This window comes from Mustela lutreola, chromosome 10 (assembly GCF_030435805.1).
Source record: "Mustela lutreola isolate mMusLut2 chromosome 10, mMusLut2.pri, whole genome shotgun sequence".
NCBI lineage: Eukaryota > Metazoa > Chordata > Mammalia > Carnivora > Mustelidae > Mustela > Mustela lutreola.
The window spans coordinates 46,173,615-46,200,840 of NC_081299.1; the positions used below are offsets into that span (position 1 = coordinate 46,173,615).

The 27,226-nt window shown below is 42.5% G+C and overlaps 1 protein-coding gene across 6 annotated transcripts in view; it reads right to left on the reverse strand.

Moving 5' to 3' along the window:
- The window catches only part of DAB1 (DAB adaptor protein 1), a 1,141,240-nt gene that overhangs the window by 397,005 nt on the left and 717,009 nt on the right, over positions 1–27,226 (reverse strand). Inside the window, exon 1 of one of the 6 annotated variants that reach the window (XM_059136978.1) lies at positions 3,655–3,875. The exons of the other annotated variants lie outside the window; for them this stretch is intronic. The gene's annotated coding sequence lies outside the window, so the exon portion shown is untranslated. Of the gene's footprint in view, positions 1–3,654; positions 3,876–27,226 lie in introns of those variants that run through there. 6 annotated transcript variants of the gene reach the window in all.

Sequence of the window (27,226 nt, forward strand, 5' to 3'; positions counted from 1 at the left end):
CCCCAGTTTCTTTATCAATCAAAGGGGAACGAAAATACAACTATCAACCTAGGTTATTCAAAGATTATTCATGGTTATTTAAAGATTAAATAAACTAATGCATGTAAAGTGCTTAAAAGGGTACCTCTTAGTAAGTGCTCCAAAAAGGTAAACTATTCCTTTTTTTTTTTTTTTTTTTTTTTTTTTAATTAATAGAAGAGGTGATTTACCAAACATCACAAAGTCAGGATTCCATCCTGGTCTTCCAATGCCAAATATCCTCTCTCCTTAGCAGGACTCCATCCTATGACCAAAAGTCACATTCCCCTGAAATCCTGTTATCTGTCAAAGGGCCCAATGAGATAGTTTTCCCTATCAAATTGCTTGAAGAACATACAATGTAGATAATACCGTCCTTGTTTTGCAAATAATGAAACAGAGGTTCGGAGAGGTCAGGACACTTATCCTCAATTACTTAACTCACCCAGTGCACACTCTTCTTCACAGTAAGCCCTAAATAACGCTGAAAGTTCCTGACAACAGCCTTCAATGTAGGCAATTTTTTAAAGTGCCATCTAAAAGATATAAACTGTGATTTTCTTGCTTTGTTAGCTTTATTAGTTTGAGAGAAGGACTAAATGCCTGCAAAACCCAAAATGTTTGACTTGAGTGAATTACCAAAATGAAATGCTGCTTCAGTTAGATTCTTCATCTGCCTGGAGGGTGGCTCCAGGCATCCTTATATCCACCAAATACCATTTTTAGGAAGGGTCCTATCAGGTACCAAGCCAAACCCCCATCCCTTTAAGGGAAATGACTTCGGAGGGCAGAGGGGTGTGAAGCAGCAGATTCCTCTCTGGCCAGGGAAGAGAACAAGAACAATAAGTGATGGCATCTCTTCCCTGCAGCCTCCTACAATGGTGTGTCTTGCAAATGAAACATACTGTGAAACAGCTTGTGAGATGAGCTTCATCAACAATAAGTAATTTTTATTCAGATTTTATTGTTGAATACAATGAACATGATTAAATGTTTCAGATATGCCTATTCAGACCTTAAGCAAACCACCAAGAAAAAAAAAAAAAAAAACCTAGTAAAAATCATCCTCTAAATCTGCTTTAGGAAGAGATTTAATTGCCAACTTGATGCTTAGAACTGAATTCCCACTTGATAGCGGCACTGCTCCCAAGAAGACTGTAGCAACACGTTTGCACTTCCCACCTCGGCCTCTGCTCTCATCCCTGCCGATCCCCTCAGCGTCGCCAAATAGTTACAATGTCAGTCTTTCTAATCACTGCATTTTGAACTTCCTAAACCTTTATGAGGGCCTCTGTGTATAGAAAAGAACAATAGCACTTCAAAAGCTATGTCTGCGAGTTCTTCAATACTCCATTTGAATGCTGGGGTTTCAATCAAGGACATCAGCAGACAATTTCTGATTGCTTAGAAGTTGACTTTTACACAGCTCTGATTAGGTTGCCCTTCTCAATAGGAAATCAAGAAAATCTTTGATCCCTTTCAGATTCCAGAATTGTCACCAAGCCCTGCCAGGATAGGAAGTGAGAGAGGTGGGGGAGGGGGTTGCTGTTAAGTGTCCCTACTCCAGCCCAGCTCTTCTCCCCCTCGCCCCCCACCCTCCCGCACATCTATCTTCTCGCCTGTTCAACTCAGGATTCCATCCAGAATCACTCATCGTTGAGATAATAAAAACAATGCGCGCTAATTCAGGGGGTGGGAATGCTTTATAATTTTATGGATTTCCTGAAGACCTATAATTGGCACATAAATGCACAAACGTGAACCGGATAATTAGGGGGTTCTGAACGTAAGCCACCTTTAATTTATATGATTACTTGAAAACATGTTAAGTGTTATGAAGTGTCAGCGGAACCCCCACAAGGCCTTTATTCAAAAACCATCAACCCTGTGAAAGTGCGTGGAACCGGCCAGCAGGAGGGGAGCAGGAGGGCGGGAGACGCGAGGGCGGGTCCTCGCTCCGGTCCCGGTAACTCGCTGGAGCGTCTTAGTAGCATCCGCCTCGGAGGACTCGCTTGCCCGCTCGCCCGACCGCCCAGCGCCCGGACAGCAAAAGACGCACTCGCTTCCGCAAGCTTTCCACTCGCGGCTCTTCCTAAAGGATCTAAGTCCAGGCGTGCCCGGGTCTCCAAACGTACCCGCCAGGCACCGACCCACTCGGGCACGCAACCACGCTCGCCGACACTCGCGGGAGCGCACGGATGCCCGCGCCGGGGCGCTCTCCGCTCCGCCCGCCGCGGCCGAGCCTCCGGCTTCAGCCAGCGTTCGTTCGCCGAGCGCCCCCGGCCTCCCCACCCCCATCCCATTCCTTCAGACTCTCCCAGCCCAGGCGGAAGTGCCCAGGCAGACCCCCAACAATGAAGACTTGTGTGATGCAGTTGGGGGTGGCGGGTAGTTTAGAGTGAAACATACACAATCTGGCGGGGCCGGGAGCAAGCAACGCAGGAGCCAAGTGGCATCAGCCTCTCCAAGCAGATTTCCCCTGTGCCGACTCGCTCTTCCCCCACCCCCGTCCGGTCACCAGCACCACCAAGAGGGTGGGGGGGAGGCCGCGGGGGGGGGGGGGGAGACAGGCGCCTTAAAAAGTGCAGAGAAAAGAGGCGCCCTCCCACCAGGGGTCACAATAATACTCCGCGGGACGGAATCAGCCAGCGAAGGAGAGTCCCGGCAGCAGCAGCCACCTCCGTTTTGAAATTTACTTTGTACACTCATCCCATGGCTCCCTTCGGACGAGCGACACGATCTCCCCCATCTCTGTCTCCCTGCGTCCAGATTCTCTCCGCGGTTGAGCCCTCCGGTTAGGGCTTTTTTTTTAGGAGCCGAACCAAGGGGATTTTAAAGTTTCCCCAGTAGGAGAAAAAAAGAAAAAGAAAGCAAGCAAAAACAGAAACAAAAGCCCTGAGCTCTGGTTCCCAGGCACAGCATCCAGTCCGGAGCCGAAACCAAGGGGGCGGGCCAGGGAGGAGAGCCACCAGGGCCGCGGGGAGCCTGGGGAATGGGACAGAGCGGGGAGCAGCACAGAACGGAGTCGACGGAGGACTCGGGAACGGCTTGGGTCCGGAGAAAAGCGGGGTCCAGCTCTGAGGGTGTTTGCGAAAAGGCAGGGGTTATAGGTTTCTCCTGTGAAACCCGCTTGTTCGACAGTTGCGGGCAGAGCCGTAGCTCTACAGAGGAGTGGGGAAGAGGGTCCGGCCACGGGAAGCCGCTCGAGAGTCCGGGAGATGGGCTCCGGAGCAATGGGGAGGTTTTGGAGTGGAAGGGAGGGCTCCGAGGTGGATAGAACCGGGTTCGCGGCAGGGGGGAGTGAGCAGGGGGTCTCGGAGAGAGACGAGTGTTTGGGGTGAGGACGTCTGGAAAGAAGACGCGCGCGGTCAGAAGTAAGGAGACTGGGGGTGGTGAGGGAGAGCCAGGAGGAAGGAGCAGAGGTCGCTCCTTTTCCCCCAGCAAGAGGAGGGAGCGGGCGGAAAACTGTAGTCGCCATCCCCGCAACACCCCGAGCCAAACTCCCACGACGGGCGCCCCAGGAGCCCTCCTCCGCGCCCGGGGCTCCAGCGAGGGCGTCCGACGCCCAGTTCCCCCCTGTCCCCGGCACCTGCTGGCGCTGAACTCGGAGCTGCGCTCGCCCCCGCCGCGCCTCACCTCCGCTCGCGGACAGCATCCTCCTCCGCTGTCGCAGCCGCGCAGGAAGCGGCTCCCCATGCCCGGCGGGCAACGGCACTCAGGCGCGCTCTCCAGCCCGGGGAAGCCCCGGCGAGCGCAGCGCAGGGTCCATCCTCCCCGGGAGCCACGGGCCCGCGTCAGCGCCGGGGGAGGAGACCGCCGCGCGCGCAGCCCCGCCTCTTCCCGCGGCCCCCTCCCCGTCCGCCCCCGCGCCCGCCCGGCGCCCGGCGACGTAGCTCACCTGTCGGCTCCCCTCGCTGCCTCCCCGCCGACTGGCCTCCCGGCCGCCCGCCCGCGGCGCGCCCTCGCCCGGGGCCTCGCCGCTCCGGCTCCGGCACCCGCCCCCGCTCCCGCCCGGACGCTTTCCGCGCCGCCTGAGCGCGCTCCGAGAGCTTAGCGGAGTCGCGGCGGCGGCGGGGTGGAGGAGGCAGAGGGAGCGAACGAGCGAGCGGGGGCGCCGCGGTTCGCGATCGCGCCTCTGGAGCCCCTGCGCTCACTCCGCATCCCGATGCAGACGGAGGCGAGCGGAGCCGAGGGCGTGGGGTCCCTTCCCCAGCCGCATCGCGCCGAGCGGGTGAGGGAGGGAAAGGGTCAAAGCTCCTAGCCTCGGCTTTCACAAAGTAGCCAGTGTTTTTCGCCACCGTCCCCACCAGCAGCAGCGCCCTCCCGACCTGCCTCATTTTCCCCTAGGGTCTACTCTTTTATATCCAAGCCTCCAAACTTCTCGCGCACTCCCAAGGGTAGAGTGCCCGCGGGTGAAAACCAGAGGCGGGTTCCGCGAGGGCCCGCTGCCCCCTCGCCCCTTCGCGGGAGGGGGCGCTAGTTCCCAGCGGCCAACCCTGGTTAGGCAACCCCGCGTCTCCAGGCTGGTCTGCTCGCCCCACTCGCGTTCTTAGAATGCTCGGGAGAAGACAATCTGCAGATTCAGGTCGAACACGCGGCCTGCACGGAGAAGGCCCCAGCCAGTAAACAGTTGCTCCCCTCCTTCTGGTCCTAGTTTACAAAGAGCTACCAAGTTGCAGAAAAGACTGTGTTGGTCTGAAAGTCTTGTACCCCGAGATGGGGTTCAACTCCAGTAAATGTCTGGTGTGGTATAACCTGTCTCCAGACGCCGGAATGCCAGGTGTGGGAGAGAGAAAAAATCTGATCAAGGACTGCCTATTGGGAACAGGGCCGGGAAAGGGAAGAAAAGACAGGCAACATGTTGTTCCTCAAAAAGTTGATTTTTTATTCTTTTGAGGGGCCACACTCTTGTCGTCCAGCTGTGTAATAATAAAGCTAACGTGGCAGATTTGGGTTTTAGTTTTTTGTGGGGTTTTTTTGTTTTTTTTCCCCTCATAGCTTCTGTCACTCACCCATGAAAATTTAATGAAGCATTTAGGGTTATTACCCTCAGAGTCAATGGGCTAAAAATATTTAGCCTAATGTACTCCTTGTGGAGCCAATACGTCCATAGCTGCTACATACAAAGTCATCGAGAGACCCTCCCTTTCTGCACAAAATTCACGACCCATTAAACTTATTCCGTAATAACAGCTTCTGTACAAATGGGAGCCCCGAGCAAAGGGAGGCTGTCATGCTCCTCCTGAAAAGATAGCAATTTACATGGAGACAAAAAAATTGGTGAGGTCATTGGCAGGATGCAATCTTGGGAGAACAGTTGATCAGAGGAAACTCCCAGCAAGGTGGGAGGGAGGTGTCACCCTTGGTACTACTGTTTCTAGCACTTCTGGATGTGACCAGCACATCTAAAGGCTCAAGTCTCTCCAACTTTTCTAAAGTTCTAGAAAGTGGGAAGAGTTGCCACCAAACGCTTATGATTCATTTAGTAGGAAATCCAGGCTTACCAAGCAACTCTATTAAGATTTAATAAAACACTTTGGTATCGTCATCTATAAAGACAGACCGCAAGGTTCTGAACTCCATAGAGAGAAAACAGGACAAACCAGAGAAGACATTGTTGAAGTAGTAAGAGAGAGTGTATAAAACTGTTAGGCACTATAGGTATCTGGGACAAGTGTCAAACCTAAGGTAATCGAACACAGGTCTAACTTTTCATTGACGACCAAAAATCACTGAAGTTCCTCAATGCTTTGAGGACAGTCACAGGACATCAAAACCACTCACCTGCATTTTAAGGCTCTGCATATAACATTCACTGCATCCCCCCTCCACCTCCTTCTGTTTTCCAGGGGTGTTACAATTACAGATTTTGAAGGGAATCGGGACGCTGAGTTGGCCAAGTAATAGAAATGAAAGAGGTTCAAGTAAAACTCTCTCTCTATTCAATGCTGAATAAGGTCAGCTACAGAAACTGGGCAAATTCCCATTACATCCAACAGGGGCAATAAGCCACAGCTGTTCCAAGTCCAGGCTGGAAAAAAGTGTAACATATAGACAGTAAGTGCACACGAGCTGCTCACCAAGGACTTGGTGAAGACACTAATACTCTTCTGGGTTAAACCCCAAACCAAGTCTTAAAGCACTATTTTGAGTTATTGTAGTAAACATATCAAGAAAGAACATACTTAAAAAGGTGTTGTTTTTCTTTTCTTCTCTTTACATAACAATGTCCCTTTTACTAATTGTGGCATAAAGAAAAAAATCAATAAACATTTCTTTACCAGCTACTCCGAGAAACTGCAAAGTAATACGAACAGCAAAGATGTATGCATTGTGTATTATGTTCCATGCACTGTGCTGAGTGCTTTCCATATATTTACTCATTTAATCTTCATGGCAGCCCAGTGAGAGAAATACCGCTTTTAACATGTCCTGGATAGACTGCCCACTTTGAAATCTGATGGGCCTGAATCACCTTCAACAAGTTACTCACCTTTCTGCACTCCAACATTCTCTACTCTACTATGGTGTTACCTGCTTCATGAGATCACAGCAGGTCTTAAGAGAGATAATGCAGTAGACACAGCTAGCACCAAAGGAATCACCTAGTAAACATTGGCTCTCCTCCTAGAATAATGCTAACATAGTTCATTTTAAATCAACAAGCATCTATGGCATTCCTTTTATATATCGGGCTCTGTGCTATGCAATGGGAATGATGATAAATCAGAAACGGACTCTGCCTTTTAGGAGCTGTGAGTCAACTGAATAAAAAAGCAAGGGCATGGGCAGGTGGATGGGCACAGAGGAGTTTTATTGAACTTCACATAATTCATCCCAATGCACCTGATTCTCGAGCTACACAGAGGAGCAGCCTGTATGAGTTACTGTTTGAAACTGACCCAGGATTAAAAGTAAAACCAAATGTCAGAAATCATAAATTCAATTAGCAGAAATTACTCCTCCTATGAAAGGAATGGAAGGTAGCTCATTTTGTGTAGTATATATTATTTAAAATTAAGTTTATTCCTATAATTTTTTCCAATAAATAAATAAATTCGGGCCATAAGCTCTGGGGGTTTCAAACACAAATTATTACATAGCCGCTGTTTATTAAATAGTTTCTAGTGCTTGCATATGCCAGGAATACACTAATATTCTATATATATATAAAGCTCTCAAATTAATAAAATTCTGACTAATGCTCAGTAGGAACATTTCCACCCAACTAAAGACATCATGTGCTCAAAGTATACTAGTATATAGAATGCACAAAATTTCAAAAGTTAATACCTAAAGAAAATGAGTCTTGCACAGGCCTTTCATTCAAGTTCATGTTAACACTCAGATTCTATTCTTTTACTCAAGAAGTATTTGCTGAGGGGCTCCTGGGTGGCTCAGTGGGTTAAAGCCTCTGCCTTTGGCTCAGGTCATGATCCCAGGGTCCTGGGATCAAGCCCTGCATTGGGCTCTCTGCTCAGTGGGGAGCCTGCTTCTCTCTCTGCCTGCTTCTCTGCCTACTTGTGATCTCCATCTCTCAAATAAATAAATAAAATCTTTTTAAAAAAAAAAGAAGAAGAAGAAGAAGTGTTTGCTGATTGTTTACTCCATACCAGGCACAATGCTTGGCATTGGCAAAGAAAGAAAACAAAAAACAAACAAAACAAAAACAAAATTCATTCTCAAACAACTCAGAGGCACACAAAGGCCATACATCATTATGCTGAATTCTGATCCATGCTATGGTAATGTTAAGTACAGCATGCTATGAGAATATCAGATAGGGGCATTTAACACAGAGTAGGATGTTAGGAAGACTTCATGAATGAAGTGATATCGTCTCAAAAGATGAGGAATAACCAAATGAAGCAGGGAAAGGTATTTCAGGCCAAGAAAAGGAATGGGCAAATTCTCTCATGAGGGTGGAGGGGAATGGATATAGTTAACTATATAGAAGGAAGCAACGTAAATAAATTTTAAAGGCTCTTGTTTGCCATATTAAGGACTTTGGAATTTACTGTGAAAGGGCTCAGATTTTTTATAAAGCAAGAAAAAATATTTTGCAATCCTTACAATAACCACATTTCAGATGTTTCTTACACACCCTGGACTCAAGCAAGATGTCCAATTGCCATTTCTTTTCTGAAGGTTAAAAAAAAAAAGAAGTATCTGTAAGTCTTCATCAAAACAGAAGTCTCCTTTCTTTTATGATGCTGGCCTTTCTTGATTCCAGGGAAAGGTTGTGTGGCAGTATTATGACTAAACTTGACTCTGGTTTACAGTTGCTATAAATAGCCCTCCTTTTATTTCTCCAAGGAGGGTGTGGAGGGGACTAGCAGCACTACAATTGTATTTATGCCACCAATCTGCTCTTTTTGGCTAAATGCATAGTAGAAACAAAGCGCAGAGCTGAAACGATTATCAAAAGGCACTTATGTTCCAACACAAATCCCAATTTTTTTTTTCACTCATAAAATGGAGCGTAAGTGGATGTTAGTGCTTGAAAATAGGAGGAGCCTGGAAGCTATCAGGAAGACCAAGTTCCCGGAGCCTACAGAGTATGAGAGCAGGGAAGAATCATAATGCCAAGGGATACAATGCCATGTAGTTTGTGGCTATAATGTTCAAGTTATGACAGATACTTGGTTTTTTGGCCTCTCTGCAGCCATCTCCCCCTTCATTGGTAAACACCACTCAGATTTTGTTGGGGAACCATTTCCTCCACTCAGTGATTTGGTTTCCATTTAGTTTTGGGAGAGATGACCCAACCCGGAACTCCAGGGATAGACAGGTGCAACACATCAATTGGCCACAATTCAGGGATGGTCCAATAGACTTGTGTACTTTTGCTAGAGCAACTAGGGAAAAGGCTTTCTCCTTACTGCTGTTCCAGAAACTGGAAAGATGGTAAGCCTGTAGCTCTAAGAACCCATTCCATAAGAAAAGCCTTCAGAGATCAGGAAAACACAGATCAAAACCACAATGAGCCTCACACGAGTCAGAATGGCTAAAATGAATAAGTCAGGGAAAAAACAGGCATTGGTGAGGATGTGGAGAAAGAGGAACCCTCTTACACTGTTGGTGGGAATGTAAACCGGTGCAGCCACTCTGGAAAACAGTACGGAGGTTCCTCAAAAATTTAAAAATAGAGCTACTCTATGACCCAGCAAGTGCACTAGTAGGTATTTACCCAAAGGATACAAACATAGTGATTCAAAGGGGCACATGCACTCTAATACTTATAGCAGCAATGTCCATAAGGGCCAAAATATGCAAAGAGCCCAGATGTCCATCAAAGGATGAAGGGATAAAGAAGATGTGGGATATAAATACAAAGGAATATTACTAAGCCATCAAAAGACTGAAAACTTGCCATTTGCAGCAATGTGGATAGAGCTAGAGGATATTATGCAAAGTGAGATAAGTCAGTTACTCATATGTGGAACTGAGGGAACAAAACAGATAATACAGACAAAGGGAAGGAAAAGTAAGGTGAAAATAGAGAGGAAGGCAAACCATAAGAGACTCTGAACTCTAGGAAACAAACTGAAGGTTGCTAAAGGGAAGGTTGGGGTGGGGGGTAACTGGGCGAGGGGCATTAAGGAGGGCACTTGATGGAATGAGCCCTGGGTGTTATATGCAACTAAGGAATCACTAAATTCTAAGCAGGGAACTGGTGACGCAGTGTATGTGAACTATTTAAACAAAGTATGAAACTACTACTTAAATGAAGAAGTAAAAAAAAGGAAAGGAAAATCCTTAACAGAGAAGAAAACAGACTAAGATGTGATAAAATAGAGATGTATGAGGAAACTGTTGAAGAATGTTGGTTTAGTCATGCCTAAAGCTGATTACCATCCCCCCACCCAGATTTTTCAATATGAGCCAAAATATCCCCTTTATTACTTAAGTCAGTTTGAGTTAGTTTTTTTTTTTTTCACTTTTGACCAGAAGAATTCTAATATACCATGTATTGTATTATGAACTTTCTATATGTTAATTCAATTTAATACTTAAAGAACACCAAAAAACTATTTGTATATTTTTATAACTTAGCCTTGTTCTGAGAAATACATGAATTTACATTTTATAGGTTAAAATAAACTCAGGTTAAGTCATTCCCAAAGTTACATAGTTAGACCATTGGAAAATGAAAATTTTAAATGCTATTTATAAACACATGTCTCAAAGTAGGAGTAAATTGAACAAAAATCATGCAGATTTCTGCCCAAAACTTACAAATTTTTGATGAAAACAGTTCAAGAAAACTCAAATAAATGGAAACCATACCATGTTCACAGTTTACAAAACTCAACATTGAGGTCAATTCTCCCCCAAATTTAACTACACATTTAGCACAAATCCCAAAAAAATCCCACCACATTTTTTTCAAGAAATTGACAAGATAATTCTAAAATGTATGTGAGAATGCAGACTTAGAATAGCCAAAACAATACTGAGAAAGAAAAGCAAAATTAGAAAGCTTATCCTACCTTATTTCAAGAATTACTATAAAGCTACAATAATCAAGACAGTACAGTCTTAGCATTAGGGATACATAAAGTGGTCAATGGAACAGAATAGAGAAACAGAAATAGGCCAACATATATGTGGCCAATTGACATATATATATATATATATATATATATATATTTTTTTTTTTTTTTTTTTGCAAAAGGTATCATTGCAATGCATTGAGGAAAGAAAAGTCTTTAAGGTATGGTATTGCAGCAAATGGACAAAAATATGGTAAAAAGTTAACCTCAATCACTTCCCTCCACATGTATAGAACAATATGCAATCACTAAAATAGTAAAGATTCTAGAAAAGAACTATAAAAGGATCGTCACAGGTTTTAGGTATGCACAGATTTCTTAGAAAAAAAATTCATTGAACATAAAAGAAAATATAATAAATTAGACTTTATAAAAATTTAAGACATGTGATGATCATAAGACAGTATTAAGGAAACTAATGATAAACTACAAGCCCAGAGAAAATATTCAAAATACATATCTGACAAAGGGCTTAAATCCAGAAAATATAAACAAATCCTATTAATTAATAATAAAAAGATAAGCAACCTAATCGAAATGGACAAAATGGTTGAACAGACACTTTGCTAAATATATATATATATATATATATATATATATATATATTGACTATAGCCAATAGGCACATGAGAAAGTGTGTGTCATCTCTGATCATAAAGAATATGCAAATAAACCTTAATGAGATGTCACTTCACACCCACTAAAATGGCTAAAATTTTGGAAGCCTGACAACATTCAATTTTGGTGAGGACGTAGAAATCTCATATGTTTCCAGTGGAAGTGTACACTGGTGTTGCCATGTTGGAAAACTTATCGAGTTAAGGATACACCTACTCTTTGGGCATTTATAGATGTTGCACTCCTAAGTATTTACCTCTGAGAAATAAAATAAGCACATATATGCATATGTAATACACACACATACACACAAACAAACACATATGCTAGAAAGTTATATACTTATAATAGGTCCAAGTGGAAACCACACAAATGTCTTTCCACAGGAGGATAAGTCATACAGTGGAATACTACTATGCAAGAAACAAAATAGACTACTGAGTACAGCAACATGGACCAATCTTTAAAATATATTGAATGAGGGGCGCCTGGGTGGCTCAGTGGGTTAAAGCCTTTGCCTTCAGCTCAGGTCATGATCCCAGAGTCCTGGGATCGAGCCCCACATCGGGCTCTCTGCTCAGCAGGGAGCCTGCGCCTGCTTCCTCCTCTCTCTCTCTGCCTGCCTCTCTGCCTACTTGTGAACTCTGTCTGTCAAATAAATAAATAAAATCTTTTAAATAAATAAATAATTAATTTAAAATATTGAATGAAAGAAACCAGACATTATTATGATTCCTTCTATAGGAAGATCAGGAACATTATTATGATTTCTTCTATAAGAAGATCAATAACATTATTATGGTTCCATATATAGGAAGATCAAAAACAGGCAAATTAAATGTATGATAAGAAAAATCAGAACACTGGCTGCCTCTGTGGAGGGGGACTGTCTGGAAAAGGGCACTAGGCACTTCCTGGAATAATGGAATATACTCTTTCTTTAATGTAGTGTTGGTTACATATGCAAATACATTTGCCAAAACTGGCTAAATTACTCTTAAGATCTATGCATTGCAATATAAGTTAATTTCATCCTTTAAAAAATTTTAAGAGATCAAGTGCAGAAAAAGTGGAGCAGCCCATCAGACCCCACAGTCCTCATGGGAACCACTCCATGATGGCCCAACACAGATGTTTGTGATAATGTTGCAAGTTCTAAATAAAATGTTCTATCTCAACAAAAAGAGTGCTCTATGTTATTTAAGGCACAACCAAAGCAATGAATGAGTGTGTGTGTGTGTGTGTGTGTGTGTGTGTGTGTGTTTTAAGTATCCCTTTTTAAAAATTAACATATCATGTATTATTTGTTTCAGGGGTACAGGTCTGTGATTCATCAGTCAATTCACAGCACTCAGTACAGCACCTACCCTCCCCAATGTCCATCCGACAACCACCCCATCCCTCCCACCCTCATCCCCTCCAGGAACCTTCAGTTTGTTTCCTGAGATTAAGTGTCTCTTATGGTTTGTCTCCCTCTCTTGTTTCATCTAAGTATCCTTTAAAGTGCATTAATGCAAGAATGGTTCAGCCAAAATCGAGTCCCCCCCCCCCCCACAGAATGAAAGTACTGTCCAGCAATGCTGGGGGTATCACCAGAAGGTAAAAGATTTCCTGGCACAGGAGTTAATCAAATGTAGGTTGGATGATGGTTTAGCAGAAATGGGATAGACAAATTTAAGCTTCAGATTGTGGAAGTGAATGGAGGAATGGAATCTTGAGCAATAAGACTTTTAAGTTGTCCTTTGAAAACCCGACAGTTGATGATTCCTTGAAGAGTTCTCAAAAAACTCCGAAACCACAGTTATGCTTCAAATGGTTCTCTTCTCTCCTGTCCCAGAAAGATGATAAAGTCTATATAAAACTCTCAACTGGAAGGTCTAGGCTGTGTGGTTGAATTTGTATGAAAACCTCACAAGGAAAAAAGTCACCACTCTTTCCTGGAAATGTGCTGATGGAAATCACACTTTATAAAATATTTTTTTTAAATAAAAAGAATGTAATTGCTCACTGAATTGTAATATGAATGCAAATTAACTTACTGTAATTAGACTGTGCAATTTTCTACTTTAAAAACTTAGAAAATGGAAGAGACCTGATAAGTAATTTGAACTGTAATTCTTCATTGTGGTCCTTCATTATGCAATGGTTACCATAAGCAATTTGTTCTGTTTTAATGTAAAATGTTTTTCCTCCATACCTTTACACTGGCAGGACTCAAATGAGTCCATTCAGTGCAGACAGATACCCGTTTTTCTCCCCACAAGTACCTTGTAGAAATAAATGAGATAAAATTAATATAGCACAAGGGAATTTATGAAAGATTCTTAATATATTTTCACTTTGAAACCTTTAGCACGTTAAGTGTCTCTCCATCCTATGTCCTCAATGTGTTTTAAACAATCAGGGAATTCCTAACTAAATAGGAGTCAGATGACCAGCAATCATGCCTTAATGGCAAGGCTTGGGTAGAGAATAAAGAAAATGGGTTTAGTCTCAGCTCTGCCACTAATTAATTGTGTCACCTTCCTCATGCTGACCCTCATTTTGCTCATATGTAAATCAGAAGGCTGGGCTAGGTGATTTCCAGCCGCCATCCCAACTCTTACAATCCAAGACGGCTCTGTAGTCATTCTTAGCTTCACATTGTTTAAGCAACATGAGTGACAGTAAATGAATTTCTTATTTAAAATTAATGACTGTCTGAATGAACCACAAGCCCTCTGGTGCAGTCATTCATTGCTAAAGGATGTCTAATGCAAAGATCATCTGTGATGATGTGAATGTAAAAAATAATAATTACCTGTTTTCGTGCTAATAATAATTTGCATGTGCAGTTCCTTCGGTGTGGTTCCTGTTATCTGCAAGGCGAAAAGACAGAGAGCTGGGGATCTCATTAAGCAGCAGCACAGTGTAGTGGAAAGAGAGGTAGATAGAACTTGGAATCATGAGACTTTGGTTTGGCATTTCCTTTGGCTAATAGCCACACCAGGCCTCAGGAATTTCATCTCTTAGACTGGATGCCCTCAGTTAATTTCTTGGACATTGTTAAGATAAGGCACATAATGAACGAGAAAGTCATTTTGTCACCTGTATTTGTAAATGTCTTATTTAATCCTTCCAGCAACCATGTGAAGTAGGTGCTCCTCTCATCTCTATTTTTCAGCATACATACGCACACACTCATACATATACACATACACACACACTCACACATATATACATTCACACACACACACACACACACAAAAGTAAAAGAAAGAGAAGTTAAGTAGCTTGTTCAGGGTCATACAACCCATGACATGTATCTGTCCTTTCTATTCAGAAGGGATAGTAATATACTTTCACTTCCAAATTCCCATATACAGGTAACTTTTTTTTTTTGTCTCAACATGTATGATCCTCTTACAGAAAGGGAACTAGTACATCTTTGTGCAACCAACAGTACTGTGAACCTCTATTCCTCAGCTCTAAAATGGCAATAAAAGTACATATGTTTCTCTAAAGGATACTCTTTAGTTCCTTCTTTGGTTCTCATCCCACCCATACCCAGATCATTTCTCCCTTCCTGAAAGCCCAGTTTCAATTTGGAGAAGTGTGTGATTTCTCAGAAGCTGTCTTCAGCCTCAGGTCTGGATGAGAGCATGTGACCTGAGACAAAACAACATCTTGTAGACCAGGACACAGCAGTGTAGGCTCCTAAAGGGAATGGGTCTTATGATTAAGCTGGATCCAAAGAGCTCAAAGCAGAGAGACCAAAAAGAACTCATCCTGTCATATCATGGAGTCACTGTCTAAAGTCAGCACTGCTTTAACAATAGCAGGAGCCGCCATATCCTTTTGATTATCTAAACCAACATTGTTTATAGTTTCTGTTACTTCTGCCCAAACCACATCATCAATGTAACGAGGTCATGAATGAGAAATGGCAAAGGCTACACAATCGTAAAATTTAGCAGTGGTGATTATGACAACAATGACATGATGACTGGGAGAAGGAGAGGAACGCCTTTCAACAAACATGGCTCTGGAATTTCCCATAGATCAGAAATTTCCTTCAGGGGTTAAAGATAAAATTAGTTCATTTTTCTATGTTTCATCTAGATTCATTTTATAATCTTCTTCTAGCAGCGGACTCCTATATATCCCTGATCAAACCACAACGATCATGGGTCTCTTCCTGACCACACCTACATGCTCGCCTCCATTCCCCTCACTCAGGCTGCTTCTCCCTCCAGGATGACTCTTCCCCATTCCCATGTACTGAAATCCTTCCCAATGTGTAGGACCTAGTTTAAACGAAGCCTCTGCCCATCATTCTCTCTTCTGCTTCCTTTATATATTGTGCCTACTTAAATCCTGATCCCTACCATGTGTTATGGGATTCCCCATAAGGACTATAATCTCTTAGAGTAGATGCTAAGCTCCTTATAAACAGCAGAGAGAGAGAGAGAGAAAGATGTATGTGACACCTGTCACTGCACTAATTTCAAGGGTGATTCAGCTGATGTGGTTGTAATTCCACCATTGAACAATCATCAATCAAAAGCATATAAAGAGCACCTTATGAAGAGATGGAAAGTCTTTATAATTAGGAATGCTTATACTTCGATCTAACTGGAAGTTATGAAAAAAGACAGGAGAGTGGATGACAGAGAAAGGAAGGAAAGAAGGAAGGAAGGAAGGGAGGAAGGAAAGAAGGAAGGAAGACAGGCAGGCATGCATCCCTCCTGGTTCTAGGTGCTGTCACTTGTCTCATCTCCATTATTGAATCCCATTAAGAATCCCCCTCCTATGGGCATTTGTTTAATGCCCGTCCCCCCAACAGACTGAAAGTCATCCCTGTACCTTCCCTGCGCCTCATTGTCCTGTAGCCAGCCCTTTCCCCAACCTTGTCAATGCACATCCAACATGTAACTCACTTCCATCCTCTCTCCTGCTATCACCCTGGACCCAGCCGTATCCATCTCTGGCCTAGAACCATCCTTTGCCCTGTTGTTACTCTTGCTTCCCTGAAACACAAGTATTAGCTGCAGTAACATTCTAAAAATATAATTCAGATATTCTTACTTAAAACACATCGATGATGCCTCCTTGAACTTGAGTTTCTGAAAGTCTTCATAACAGCTTTCAAATCCTTCCATAATCAGACCTAGCCTCAACTCACTCCCCTCTGCCCCTGCTCATTAGACCCCAGCAACAGTGGCCTTCATTCACTTCTACACACCCCCATATAAAGGCCTTGCCGAGTAATGTTCTATCTGCTTAGAATGGTATCTCCCCATGTCGCCAACAGCTTCTGCCCAGGCCCCAGCTCCTATATATTCACCAGTGTTAGCTTAACTGTCCCTTGTTTAATGGTCTGACCTTACTCCCAGCCGTAATGAGTTTCCTTGGTTAAAATCTTTGAAGGCACCTGTAATTTCCCTTCACAGACCTAATTACAATATAAAACTATTAATGTATAACAATATATAAAGTATAATTATACTTTATAATAATATTTTAGCTTAATGCCTATTTCCCCTCACAGACTATAAGCTCCATAAGGGTAGAGTGATGATTTTGTTTGTTGTTCTTGTCTTTGGTCACTGTAGTGGGTTGGATGGTGGCTCCCCAAGATATATGTCCATGACGTAGACCCCAGATCAATGAGTGTTACCTTATTTGGAAAAAACCTTTGCTGTCTTTGTATCTCAAAGACATCTTAGGATGTTGAGATGAGAAGAGAATCCAGGACAGGGTGCCTGGGTGGCTCAGTCAGTTAAGTGTGTGGCTCTTAATTTCAGCTCAGGTCGTGATCTCAGGGTTGAGAGATGGAGCCCCACTTGGCTCTGTGCTCAGCAGGAAGTCTGCTTCTTTCCTTTTCTCCACCCCATCCCTTGCTTGTGATCATTCTTTCTCTCTCCCTAATATGTAAATTAATAAATCTTAAAAAAAAAAAAAAAAAAGATAATCAGGATTATACAGGTGGGTCCTAAATCAAATTAAAAGTATCCTTATAAGACACACACGATGGAGACATATGGAGAAAAGGAGGCAATGTGACCAGAGGGGCAAAGACAGGAGTGATGTGGCAATAAGCTGAGAAACAGCTGACGGCAGAAGAAACTGGAAGAGGCAAGGAACGGATTCCTCCCTAAAGACCTCGCAGGGAGCCCAGCTGTGTGGAGACCTCCATGTTAGACTTTGGGCTCCAGAACTATGAGAGAGTAAGCACCTGTTGTTCTAAGTTACCAAATTTGTGGCAACTTGTTACAGCAGCTCTATGGCACTAATATTTCTGTATTTCTAGGACACAGATAATTCTGTATTGGATATATTGCCGAGGGCTGATCAGTGAGTACATGCGGAATGAACAAGTGAGTTTTCATAGAGCAAAAGCTATACACGTCTAGCATTATATACCAGATCTTTCCACGGTGAACAGAGCACACTAGGTGCTCAAATTATTTATTAAATTTCATGTAATTTGAATTCATTTTATTAAAAGAATGCAGGCGTATGAAATTTTTAAAGCTTAAATATGCAAGAGAAACAAAGATTTAACTAGGCAATGTTCTCTCTTTTATAAATGAAAACTATAGAATTGAGAAAGATTATCTGACGTACGCGAGGTCACACAGCAGGTTCAGGCTGAAGGAAATTGCAGTTATTTATATAATTCCTATACCAACATCTACTAGAGTATCTTCCTTAAGTACAATTACATTATTCAATTAAAATCATTTGCTATGTTGCTGCTGTCTTTAGTCAAAGGCTCCAGCATTCATTGTCATTAAAACTAGTTAGTATGTGTAGGTCTGCACTGATAATGAAATAAATGTTGAACTAAATCCCAAGAATTGTAAGATAAAATTTTTATCCATTCAGATTCCAAGGAATCCAAGAGGGAATATCAACATTAGGTAGACATTTACTATTACATTTTACTTGATTTAATTATGATTTCATTATTGGCATTCAAATATTTAAGCGGCTTATCAGGCATTATCTCTTCATTTAGAATTTACCCCAAAATATATTAAAATGCATGGAGTAAACCAATGCACTTGAGTACTAAGGTTTTTCCCACTTAATTTCTGACTTAGGGATAGCTCCACTCAAGGAGTCTCTAATGATTACAGTTTAATGCTTTCTCATATTTTATGTATGCATGACAGAAAAGACTACATATGTTTCTGTCAATACAGAAGGACTATGTTGAATCACTCCTTCTTTCCATCCTCTTCCTCTATGTGGGAACACACAATAGAGCTCTGGAAATCAGCATTGCTGGATTTATTTCACCGGCTTAATTGTATGATCTTGGGCAACTGACATGACCTTTTTGGGTATCACTCACCCATTCACAATCTAGCTACTCAGGCTCTAATTCCATTACTGTTAATGCCACATCATTTAATTCCCAAACACATGCTCTTTTTTGTCACCGTGTCCCCAGTTGTTCTATCCTCCCTGCAGACATGCCATGAATACCCGTCTATACCTGCCAGGAAAACTGCACAATGATTGTGAGAACCTGGTGCATTCTTTCCTTCAGATTTACTAGATGTGACTAAATTTGGAGACTCCTGTCATAGTTGAAGGACTCCCCAAGGTCATTTAGCAAAGTTCCAGCTGCAGATCGATTTTTAATTACACACACCTATGTATGTAATTACATTACACCTTTAAGTATCCTTGGGACTGGAGCCTGCAACATCTTCCCTGGAGTCTATTTTTCTGAATGACCATGTCTGTTCTTATTTATGAAGTTCATATTTTTAATCATTTGTATGTTCATTTGTCTAAAAACAAAACCCAAGTATTTTTTTCCCTGTGAATGATGCGCTGTGCTAGGCGCTGATGGTAAGGAAATGAAAGACCACTTCCGTTGCCAAGGAACTCACAGAACAATGGGAGAGAAAGACAAGTAAACAGGTAGTTTCTTAAAATCTTGCCTTAACCTCTGCCTTTGGCTTGGGTCATGATCTCAGCGTCCTGGGATGGAGCCCTGCTTCCGGCTCTCTGCTCGGCGGGAAGCCTGCCTTCCCCCTCTCTCTGCCTGCCTCTCTGCCTACTTGTGATCTCTCTGTCAAATAAATAAATAAAATACAATAAAATAAAAAGTCCTGCCCTAAGTGGGGCACCTGCCTGGCTCAGTTGGTGAAGCATGTGACTCTTGACCTTGGCGTCTTGAGTTCAAGCCCTACGTTGGGTGTAGAAACGACCTGAATAAATAAACTTAAAAATTAACTTAAAAATAAACTTAAAAATTAATAAATGAAATAAAATAGTGCCCTAAGTACTATACTACAGGTAAGGACTGAGTGCTTTAAATGCCTCCCCACCTCCAAGATAGAGGTATTTACAGTGGGGAAGTGATCAGCAGCTTCAAAAGAAAGATTTTGTGAGTCCATTAGATGGATGACAAAGGTCATCTCATCCCTTAGCCACTCAGCCCTCCAGATTCTTCACTACTCAGAGGTTTTCTCCAACTAATTCCTTTCCAGTGATACTGATCACCCTGTTAAGATTCTCAGAGAAGTTCCAAAGAGAGAAAGCCTTGTGAAGATTTCTCTCTCTCTGGGCGACCCTGCGGCTACTGCCCAGATGAGATATAACTTTATTTGTGCCCACACTTGGACTCGGTTTGTCGCCGCCTCAGTATATTTCACTGGGTTTTAGGGGGAGATTTACTCCTTCTGTGGGCTTTCTTTTCAGAGAGGTCAATAAAGAACCATCTTCCCAGAGAAAAATACTGTACGACAGTTCCATAATGTAAAGCCCAGGTCTGATTATACCATGCCCTTATCTGAAATCATCTGATAGTTCCCCAGTGCCTGGAGGAGAAAATCCAGGGTCTTTAACCTGGCGTACGGGACCTTCATGGTGAGCACCTGTGTACTCTGCGACATCCCTTATCAAGAGGACCCCATGCATAAGAGGCCACCAGGCAGAACCCCTTTAGGCTGTGGACAGAGCAGTCATTGAAGGGGTCAGTGAAGAAGTGATAAGAGCTAATCTACATTTTTGGAAGTTTGTTCTACATTCCCTGAATGGAGCAATTATTGCAACAAAATCTATGTATACCTCAATGTGCTTCCTTAATACTTTCCTGGAATGAGACAGACCACCAATTAGGAAGCAAAAAACAGGGAAAGAGAATAAGTAACAAAAACAACAAAAAATTCATATTGTACTTCACTAAAAATACACCAAAGAGGGTTCCAGGCTATTTCCTATTACTTCTGTAAAAATGTCAATCTGAAGGTTTGCTATCAGTCTCCTGAGTTACCCCAGTGCCAATCCATTATGTATTCTCTCGACAAGTGCTGAATTGGCCAATAGTTTGTAAATACAGCCCTCTCTGTGTCGCAGCCATTGTGCACAGGTGCACCTGGGTGAAAATGTGAATCACTTTAAGTGTTTAGTTATTTCATACTTGTCTGCATCTACTTAAGAAGTGTGCCTTGAAATCAGGGTTTGCTATCATTTTTTTTCTCCTTCTGAAAAAATAAAATACAAAACACAGAAAACGCAAACCAGTTTAAGAAGTGACACATCTACTCTTCTCCATGAGACAATAAACTAGTTATATGAAAAACACCCTCCAGCAATTTGAAGAGTTAGATTCAAAATATCCCAACCTGTAGCTAATAACGTTTGAGTGTTGTATGATTATATTAAAAAAATAATCACTGGATTTGTCTCCTTGGATGAATGAATTAATTCAATAGATATTTATTGAGCATCTATTAGACACAACAAAAATGAACTGCTGTCTAAGAAATTAGATATCATCCTTACCTTCAAGGAGCAGAGTATTTCCATTTATTCTGAGGTCTTAGTCGCATAAAGTAAAAACTAATACAGGACACAGGTTGATCTGTCTTATTCCTTCATGCTATCAAGCCAACTCCACACACACACACTATTGAAAACACTCATTAGGAATTAGCTGCACACTGTTACTGTCCCCAGTTCTAAGTCAGTAAGCTTCATGTACTTTATGTTCCAAATTTTGCTTATGTCCTTATTTTCCCACTTCTGTCCTTAAAGGCTCATTTACACAGGAACTTTTATTTTTCTCAACCTCTGACTAGGAGTTTGATTCCTCCAGAGCAACCGCAGCTCCTCTTGTCTCAGATAAACATTTTGCCTTCCGGTGTGGGGTCTGGAGGCTTTAGTGGGCTCAGGAGGGCAGGGGCAACTGTCCCCCTCCACCAGGTTCTAACTAGTCCTCATCTAACACCAACATAACCTTGCATTTCAAAGGAGCAATGTGTTCATGTAAGAAATAGGATCAACCATGAATCCAAAGGCAGGATTCTACTTTTCTGTGGCAATATAAGAACACGCAGGTGTCACATTCAAAGACATGAGTAAGCACAAACTCTACTGGATCCCTATGGCCGCCATGTCAGCTGGAGCCCCAGGCCCTTCTTTACCATCTTAGTTTCTTTGGGACCTGATTGCATAAGCGGTTCCCAGGCAGAGGGTGGATTATTTAGGTGCCTTAAGAGATTCTTTTTCAATCTGACTGATGGCTGTGAAATTCTTTTCAAATATGTCATTTAGTGTCTCTCTCTCTCTCTTTTTTTCTTTTAACTCAGCTTATGAAAATGTGATATATTTGACATGACTTGCTGTATCTGTTAGGTTGATTTTATTGATTCTAGAATTATTTAGTGTTACATATATGATAGGCTTTGTAGCCAACCACTGGGAATACAAAAGCCAACTGCACAGCTGTGGTCCCTTCCTTGAGGAAGTTTACCATCCTGTGGCGAGGGACATTTTATAATTCAGTTTCACGGATATATCCCAGGCAGTGTTTCGCTTGGGGCTTCGGGTAGAGGTCTCTAAACACAAACTGTTCAAGTTCCTTACGCTCCTGAAATTCTTTCAGTAAGAGAGACATGTTTGTGGGCACCTGGGTGGCTCAGTCATTAAGCGTCTGCCTTCAGTTCAGGTCATGATCCCAGGGTCCTGGCATCGAGCCCCGCTTTGGGCTCCCTGCTTGGCAGGGAGCCTCCTTCTCCCTCTGCCACTCCCCCTGCTTGTGTTCTGTCTCTCTGTCAAATAAATACATTTTTAAAAATCCTAAAAAAAATAAGAGAAACATGTTTGTGATTATTCAGCTGAAAGATAATGACTGAAAGGCAACCAAATAAAGGAGGAGACCACATTGGCTTCAATTCATACCGAAGTGGAAATGACTGACCTTGGATATTAGTTCTTGAATAAAGCTCTTGATGGAGAAGAGGTAAAGAGGAAGGTACAATAGGTTTTGAATTAGGGGAATCATGGTGTTATGAGGGGGGAGAAATTACCTACCAAATAATCTAGCTTATGGTGAGTCCTTTGAGTATATATTTGATGAAAAGAATACTAAGTTCAGATTCTTCTTTGGGCTCAATCACTTCGCTTCGGGCTCTGAAAAAGGCCCCTAATCTCTCTGAGATTTGAATTATTGTTTATTAAAAGGGGATAACAAAGTCTGTCCTAACACTTCACAAATTTGGGGGGAAAGTAATATTGATCATAGGCTATACACATTTAAGGTGTTAATAAGGCAGGAAAGTTGTTGCACTGCTCTGGAAACTTCAAATTACCTCTAAAAGATGAATGAAGCAAGTGTAAGCTGGGACACTGATTTAAAAGTAATTATACATACATTCATCTTTGTTGGTCCAGTAATAAAGTTCTACTTTCAGACTTCAAAACAATGAACTTGAATTTACCTGAAGTCATAGTTTCAGTTTTATAATAACGGATGATTCCTTTATGCCTTTCAAAGGAATTATTGTGTCCCGGGGCTTATCTCACACTTTTTGAAATAAACGTATTCCAGTAAGATTGGCTGATTTCTGTTGCCCAATTGTTCCACAGTTAACATACAAGACCCATATTTCACTTAAAGTACTATAATGCTTTTTAAGCAGTTATGTTTTTGTAAGGAGGTATTGTTTCATTTTCTACTAGCCATGATTTAATTGTGGGTCCTGAAATCCAATGGACCCATCGTGTCCTCGGGCCAACATTCATTACAAGTCCCCTCCTTGCCTTGGATGGATTGGATAATTCTAGACCCCAGACTCCACCAGGACCACCAGCTTCAAGACATACCTCTGCCTTCCCCCCATTTTGGTGGCTCTCCCACATGCCCTCTTGTCTGCTCTCAGTCCTTGCTGAGAGGTTAATTTACTGAGATTCAAAGAAGTTAAGCTTCTGCCCACAGACACAGGGAAAAAGGTGAACCTCTAAGATTTGAACTTACATTTCTAAGGCACCAAAGCCCATATGTATTCTTTCTATTGCATCCTGCTGATTTGCAGAACATCTGATTTCTCCCCAGTGAGACTCTTTTTTAGTGGGAGAGACCTGGGTTATAGTATTCTATTAAAAAAAAAAAAAAAAAACTATGTTAAAAGATGTTTTGTGATGTGTAGGACAAAGAGGGCTATTTAAATTGAAATCATTTTCCTAGTATCCAAGATCTCTAAATCTCATGCACATTAAGTTTGAATTAACACTAACAAGGGTCTAACAGCTTTGATGCTGTGTTCTTAGATAATTAAATTCTTAGAAAATCATTCCACATTTGAGGGAGAAGCGAAGGACACAGTGAGTTCAGTCTTAATTCAAAGTCACTTATACATTGTTACCTGCTGTTTCCAGGCCTTCACAGAATCAGCAGGGAAGATTTGATATTAAAAAGGACGGTTTCTCTCTTTCTCTTTCTACATCCCCCCCGCCCATTCTGGCCAAGTTCTTAGGGTGGGGGGAATGGTGGAATTGTCAACGGGAATTCTCCCTAAGCTGTCCCTTGACTTTGGCATTTATCGTATATAGAATATTCACGCTATTTTCCATCCTGAAGTGGAAGCCCTAGCAATATCCTTTCTTTCAAAACCGTGTCCCACTTTATATGTATGAAGTGCTTGATAGTTTACAAAGCCCTTTTCTCATTCATTATTGCATGCGACTCTCAGAGGCACCTGTAGATAGTACCTTCTTCTGTGTCATCATCCAAAGAGAAAGTAGGGGGCTGCCTATAGGCCTCATGAAGTAGCATTTATGTTGATTACATTTTACATCCTAAACTAACATTTGACCCTGAGACTTTGAGTCGTAAAATAAATTTGTCATACCCGAGAAGTGAGTCAGCTTGGAAGTACTGACTCACAGTAACAAACCTCACAAGAGGCTGAGGAAGCACTTTGAATTCGCGCTGAAGATTTTATGGTGGGAAACAGAACTACCCGTGGGTGATAACTGTTACAGGGACATGAGCAGGGCACTTCGTTCTGGGACAGTGACATTATCAGAAGGTTGTTTGATTTTCAAGATGAGAAAGCTGAAGCTCAGAGACATGAACTAACTTGCCGTCAGCCAACTAGGTGGTAAGTGATGAAAACAACTTGAATCCTCCATCTCCGCCCTAGGGACAGAGGCAGCACTGGGGTAAGGGGGGTGGCTGGTGGCCCTTGAGCCAGGCCCTGGGATTTCCCTTCCTGGGAAATCCTTCGATGGGCACCATGGATCTTATCCTCTAGTCTCTCTTCATGTCTTTCTGTGACTGATCCCCACCCTTGGCTTAGTAAGGTGTCATTTCAGCTTTGTTCTGGTGTAGGATGGTGATTCTTTTGCTTTAAAGATTTTATTTGAGAAAGAGAGAGAGAGTGGGGGGGGGGGTCAGAGCGAGAAAATCTCAAGCAGACTCCTGCTGAGTGTGAAGCCAAGAGTGGGCTCCATTCCACAACCCCTAAACGAAGAGTCAGACGCTTAACGGACTGAGCCATCAGGCACCCTGTGATTCTTTTGTTTTAAAGCAACTTTGTATATTACTACTTTGATCTTATAGGTATTGGTATAGACTTGGACCCTCTGACAGTAACGTCTGTTGGCCAGGTGGCACCAACAAGAAGCTCTGTATACCAGGATATAACTCTTTCCAGTAGCTGAGGCAGCAGTTAGTCTTTAAAATATTTTATTTATTTATTTGAGAGAAAGAGAATGGGAGAGAGAGAAGAACATGGGGAGAAGCATCAGAGGGAGAAACAGACTTCCTGCTGAGCAAGGAGCCCGATGCGGGACTTGATCCTGGGACTCCAGGATCACGACCTGAGCTGAAGGCAGCTCTTTAAACAACTGAGCCACCTAGGCACCCTGATGAGGCATCAATTATTATTCACATTTCTCATCTAAGGAACCAGAGACTCAGAGAATTTCAGTATTTCAGTAAGGGTTGGACAGCTTGTAAGTAAAGGTTTCCGATTTGAATCCACACTTTGGGTTTAGGTCCTGTGCTACTTCTGTCATATCACATTGCTTATAGGTAACAATAATACTATTCATCAAGCGCTGTTCTAAATATTATTTTGTTTTATTTATTTCAGACAGAGGAAGATAGATTGGGAGGAGGGGCAGAGGGAAAGGGGGAGAGAGAATCTTAAGCAGGCTCCATGCTCAGTGCAGAGTCCAATGTGGGGCTCCCTTTCATGACCTTGAGATCATGACCTGGTCTGAAATCAAGGGTCAGATGCTTAACTGACTGGGCCACCCAGGTGCCCCTACATATTTTAAATATAATAACTCATTCGATCATGACAACAGCCCTCTATAGCGCTTCTCACTATACTTTCCATTTCATAGATGATGCATTTATGGCACAGAGAAATCAACTAACTCATTCTATGCAGTGAATAAGTAACATCCCCAGCATTTAAACCCCAGAGTCTGGGCTCTGAACCATATCCTTATGAGAAGAAAGAAGACTGCCTTGGTGGGGGCTTCAGGGAATACCAGGAGGATCTTGGCTTAGCCAACATTCTTCCCTCATCTATTGACAGTGCTAAAATTCTAGCACTAGAGCCTTTGATTTATAGAGGTTGTCCTAGCTTCTAAAAATGCAAAGAGTCACACTTTTTAATTACTCACCTGACAGTGTTGTGGAACATCGGAGAATATGAAGGTTTCATGAATGGAGACTGTATCATGCCAGGACCTTGCAGAGGAAGGGAGAAGAGGCTCAACCGCCAAATTTAAGCATCCCAAACAAGAAAGAGGAAAAGCTACTATCTACTCTCCAGGATTCTCCCATCCATCAGTCCAATCCTTATTGTTCTTTTTTTTTTTTTTTTTAAGATTTTATGCATTTATTTATCAGAGAGACAGAGAGAGCACAAGCAGGGAGAGCAACTGGCAGACGGTCAGAGGGAGAAGCAGACTCCCTGCTGAGCAGGGAGCCCGATGTGGGACTCGATCCCAGGCCCTGGGATCATGATCCGAGCCAAAGACAGACACTTAACCGGCTGAGCCACCCAGGCATCCCTCGATTCCTACAGTTAACTCAGGGAATGAAAGAATGTTTGCAACACAACGCCCCAGTTCTTCTGGAGAAATAAGATTTCAAATTCTGGTCTATCTGGCTCAAAAACCTCTACTCCTTCTAACATAGCATGATTTCTCCAAGGACATGGACGCTTCATTGAGGTCACAGTTCTCCTCCCTCACCCCAAACCCTTGCATCCTTAAAGACCACTATCTTAGATGTGAAGGCTTTAAATCTGTAATTGAACCAGACTATCAAGTGCTAGAATAATCCATGTTTAACAAACAGAATGCAGGGACTATTTCAAGAAAGAGTGTTCTGAGTGTTTGGTTTTGAAATACTATTCCCAGGAAGCCCTCAATTCAGTTACTCCTGGCCATAATATCAAGCTGACAGCTGAGGAACCAGTGCAAGCATTACTTCCAATAGAAGAAATCCGAAGGAGTGTTTCTGGTCTGCAAAGATGCCGTCAACTTGCAGAAAGAAGAGAGAGAAAGTGGGTCAGGGCTGAACATTTCCCAGGCCTTTATGCTGGGCCAAGCACGTTCCTAATTTCCCAGCATCTTCTCAACAACCCTGCAGGGTAGGCACTACTGCTGTTTTCTAGGGATGAGGAAACTAAACAAGTTAAGCAACCAGCATCGAGTCACACAGCTTGTAAGTGTTGGAGCTAGGTATTCAGCTCCAACTGGATAATAATAATAATAATAATGCC